Here is a 5,246-nt window from a genome sequence, read left to right as displayed (position 1 = left end):
TTGTGTCAGCCTTTCTGTGATGTAGAAGATATGAGAAATCAAAGCCAATTGAAGAGGGGTAGGGTTTGGTATAAGTGTGTAAACATTATTCCATCTGTAGTATTTTCGTGTTTCTCTTTGCGGCAGATTGAATTACATTATTACATTAAAAGGTGACAACTTGGAACCTGTGGAAACAATATTGTCTTGAGTTCTGGTCATAAAGAAAAGGGCAACTTGTCATTTCTTGGAGGACATGGTTATTGCTCCAAAGCCTCAGCCTAACATGAGCTGGGGGTTCCTGCTAGGTACCCACAAGTGAGGAGGTCAGGGTTTATAGCGTCAGTGTACTTTAGTGGAAGGGGGAGAAGAGGGGCCATTGAAGCTTAATGGTTAGTGGGAAAGGGCATCCAAACTTGAAAGGCACAGCTCAGTGTCTTCACCTTTATTAAAAACTTAAAAGGAAATATGTTTCTGGTGCACTGCACTTAGTCGTTGTTAGATAATATAGTGTGGAAGTGTGGCTTGCTTCTAAAAGAGTACCTGGTGTGTGTGTGTTGGGGGTAGATACTGATTTGCAAGATGTAACATTGCTGTCTAGATTTGCTATGTTATAAAGTGAAGGCACAAGATCTTGTGTAACCGCAACATGTAAGTTTTTACTTTGACCTGTGCCTAGGACCTAGTCTACGTTGGAGGTATGGAATCTGGATCTAAGTGGGAAGGAACTCCAGTCTGCTCACTTTGGCCCTGGGGATGCTGCTTAGAGGTGTAAGTTAAGTTAGGCATTGAGGCAGATGTTCCTGCTGTCCTTACCTTGTCTATGTAGCTTGGATAGAAATAGAGGGAACAAGTCCATCACAGATCAAAAGACAAAGTCACTTGAAATTCTGCTCCTAGAAATACCTGTATTTGGTTTGGTTGAGTTAGAAACATAATGACAACAGATTAGAGGGGCTGAATAAAAAGGCTCTGTAAGTGAACAAAACTTGCCTGGAATGTAGAAGTAGCAAAAGGCAAACCAGCTAGTATTATCAAGGGTTGGAGGAAAAGAGAAACCTTAGGGCAAAGATTGATGTAGTTTATATCCTAATGGCCAAGCTAGGTGATGGGAAGAAAAGTTAAAGAATGAGAAATAGCTGGACTGTAAAAGCTTTCTAGTTGCTATTAGATCAGCGAGAATGGAGCCTAAAGAGATTAACAGAAGTTACAGTGTTATGTGCTGGACACAACTAAGTAGGTGCATTATTTTAACCCTCAGAACAATCTTGGATTAGGGACTAATTAATGCTACAGTTATGTAAACTGAGGCTCTGTGAAAGGTTAAATAACTTACACAAACTCAGAACTAATAAGTGGTAGACCCCAGATTTGAAACAGGGTTTGACTGAAGAGCTTAAACTCACACCAAAGAGCAAGCCTGCAATGAACCTCTAAGCCAGGATCTGGACAATTCTAAGAAACCCTCCAAAAGCTGCAGCCAGAGAAATCGATACATTGGGAAATCCCCTTTTCCTTTCTTGAATGGAACAACTGAACAAGATGATTGCAGTTTTGGAGAGAGTCCAGAGATGAGCAGGGGTGTTAAGGATGAAGATGGTTCCTTCAAACATTGTTTGGTGAAGATTAAAGATGCCAGTGACTGTAGGTGAGGAGGCAGGAATGTAGATCTCTGAGGAAACATGCTTAGGATGTTCATGGAAATCCCTTGGGAAACCAAACAAACTATAATGTCCAGGCCCCAAACAGATGTTGGACTGAAAAATGGAAAAAAGTTGGCAGGATGGAATTGCCTAGTTACTGTGAAAGCAAGCAGGATTTATTTGAACAGTAGGGACCCATGGAGGGCCCATCCAAGACAAAATTTGCAGGAGTGTGTTAGAATGAATGCATGAGCCTGAAAGAAAAAAAGGGCATGGGGGAAGGGACGCAAACACTGATCCAATATTTAGCTCTAGCCCTGGAGGTGAACTTTTAAAAATGCAGCTGAATCTGTTTGAAAAATGGGTAGACAAAATAACCAAGGAAAAAAGAATGTCACTGTAAAGTTAGATCCTGCTATTTCAGGAAAAGAGTTGAAAAAATGGAATGTTTCTACTGCAACCCAGGTAGCCCCAGCTAGGCTCAGGTCTTGGAGAACCTCAAACCTGAAAAGCAGGGTTTGGGGCACGTGACGAAGGGTACGTTCCTGGTACCCTTACCTGATGATTCTCGAACTAGGCTAAATGTAAAGGATTGTCTGTGTTGGAGTAAGTGGTTGATGAAACATGTTAATATAAGAAAAACGGAGTGAAGTTAACTGTCAAGTTAAAAATAATTATTCTGAATTCAGTAACAAATGATCTCTATCTCTGACTCTGTCACCAAAAAATGGCCTAACAATAACAGTAGCAGCAGCAATAGCATTTGTGCCCATCACCAATTCTTGTGTACATCCCTAGGACCAGATTTTGATCTCTAACATTTTGACTATCAACACTAAGAACAAATAGGGGCCGGCCTCGTGGCCGAGTGATTAAGTTCCTGCACTCCGCTTTGGCGGCCCAGGGTTTCGCCGGTACAGATCCTGGGCTGGGACATGGCACTGCTCATCAAGCCATGCTGAGGCGGCATCCCACATGCAACAACTAGAGGGACCCACAACTAAAAATACAGAACTATGTACCGGGGGGGCTTTGGGAAGAAAAAGGAAAAAAAAATCTTTAAAAAGAAAAATACTAAGCATACAAACCCGTGAATTCGCCATTCATATTTATTACTTATTCTCATAATCCCACTAAACAGTGATGAAGTAAATTACAAAGAAAAGGTGGAGACAACTGCAGATGACGGATATCAGCGATCTCTAGGAAGTTAGTAAATGGCCGGATAAGTGATAACGTGAGTTGAGATAGTTACAACCTAAGGACCTGAAGAATACAAGAAGCATGCAAGAACAAGAGTCCCACAGAACTCTCCCAGAGATTTACCACTTGGACTCACCAGATGCTGAGGGTGGTGAGGGTCAGGTGAGGCCAAGTGTGGACTGGAAACAAGGGTAAATTAGCGGAAGGATATTACTGAGGTACTGGACCCCCAGGTCTCCTCCTTTCCCACACTACCGGGTGACTGTTGCCTGCCCCTGGAAATGGGTCAGTTCTCTGTGGAAATTGATAGGAATGACTCAGCCTGAGACACCAGAGAAAGCAGAGAGCCAGGGTGAGAGAGGGAGCTAAAAACAGATAAGGGAAAGCCTACATTCCAAACTGCGGGACCATCAGTCCCTTACTAACCTTACAGAAGGCCAGCAGCCAGGCATTATTTCTACTCCACCTGTCCCTCTCCCCTATATTCCTCTAGGGCGAGAGATAGGAGAATCCTTATGTAGAAAAACTGTGAGAAAAGACTTCTAGATTATGCCATTTGCCAGTCCCCACTGAAAAGACTGGCTCATCTGATCACCTTACAGCAAAACTCACCAGACTATATACCCCACCTAATTCCAGGAAGATTTTTAGTACCTTGCTTTCAAATATTAATGGACAAACAAGAACCATTAGACGGTTGAGGAAGCCGTCAATGTGAAGGATGGCAGCAAAACCCAGAAGGGACCTAGAGGAAACTTAAAAAAAATCATAATTAATTAATATCTTAAGCAAGTTGAGGTCTTGTTTCCACAAAAGAAGGAAGCTATAAAAAAGGAACAAGTAGAGGCTGGCCCTGAGGCCTAGTGGTTAAGTTCAGTGTGCTCTGCTCCGGCAGCCTGAGTTTGGTTCCCAGGTACAGACCTACACCACTCCTCGGCGGCCATGCTATGGTGGCAACCTACATACAAAAGAGAGGAAGATTGGCATGGATGTTAGCTCAGGGCTAATCTTCCTCGGGAAAAAAAAAAAGGAACAATTATAAAACATTCTTGGAAATTAAAACTATGGCAAATATAAAATTAACAAAAAGGGCTGAAAGATAGAATTAAGTAAATCTAAAAGGCAGACCAAAAAGATGGACAATAGGAAAAAAGATAAATATTTAATACAAGAGGTAGAATGTCTAACTACTTAGGAATTGCTGAATGAGAGAACCAGAGAATACGGATAAGAAGAAATTATAAACACATAATTCAAAGAAGTTCCCCAGGACTCGAGGAAATGAGCCTGTGACTGAAACGGCCCACAAAGTGCCCCAGCACAATTAACTAATACAGGGCAACAGGGCAGATCAGCATGCAATTTCAGACTACCCAGGGCAAAGGGTAGATTTTAAAAGCTTCCAGAGACAAAGAGAGTGAACGCTATACAAAGGACTGGGAATAAGAATGGCCACAGACCTCTTGAGAGCAGCTCTGGATGCCGTTACAAGTCAGAGCTTCAAATTTTGTGGGGAAATTATTATTATTATTTCTGTGTGTGAGGAAGATTGGCCTTGAGCTAACATCTGTTGCCAATCTTCCTCTTTTTGCTTGAGGAAGATTGTCGCTGAGCTAACTTCTGTGCCAGGCTTCCTCTACTTTATGTGGGATGCTGCCACAGCGTGGCTTGACAAGTGGCGCTAGGTCCACACCTGCGTTTGGAACCGGTGAACACTGGGCTGCTGAAGTAGAGCACAAACTTAATCACTACACCACCAGGCTAGCCCCGGGAAATCATCTCTAACGTGGAGATGTATACTCAATCCAGAGGGAGTATAAAACGGTGACATATTCAGACATTCAGGGATTCTAAAAATGTAGCTCCCATCTGCTCTTTCTCAGGAAGCCACCAGATTTCCTCAACATTTTGAGAGTAAATCAAAAAGGAAGTCCAAAGATTCAGGATGACTGCAGGGGAGCCCTAGGATTACAGTTGCACAACAGCCTAGAGAGCGACCGGTTCAGACTGGAGCAGGATACAGCCGCTGCAAGTAACTGAATCCCTGACTTCAAGCGAGAAACACCAGAGGCCAGTCACCTCATGTAACCAGAAGCGCAAAGTGGACAACTACAAGGTTGTTCATTCAACTTTGGATGATGTTAGACTTTTGAGTCGACTTCTCTGGAATTATCTCGCCTCTTCCCTCTTGGTGAAAAGACGGCAGATGTAGCTGCAAACTTCATGCCCTCATGCAATCAGGCAAAAACCAAGGAAGAGAAGTTTCTCTTCCAAATTTCTTTCCACAGAGAGAAAAATCTTACCTAGCAGCCCCATCCCATCGGGCTTCCCCTCAGATTCCACTGACCAGATGCCACTTCAAGAAACGTTCCTAAAGGTGGTGGTGTTTTCCCTTTTACAATATGGAGAACACAGACGCCA

The sequence above is a fragment of the Equus przewalskii genome, chromosome 17, assembly GCF_037783145.1.
Source record: "Equus przewalskii isolate Varuska chromosome 17, EquPr2, whole genome shotgun sequence".
NCBI lineage: Eukaryota > Metazoa > Chordata > Mammalia > Perissodactyla > Equidae > Equus > Equus przewalskii.
Note: the sequence above shows the minus strand (reverse complement) of the source record.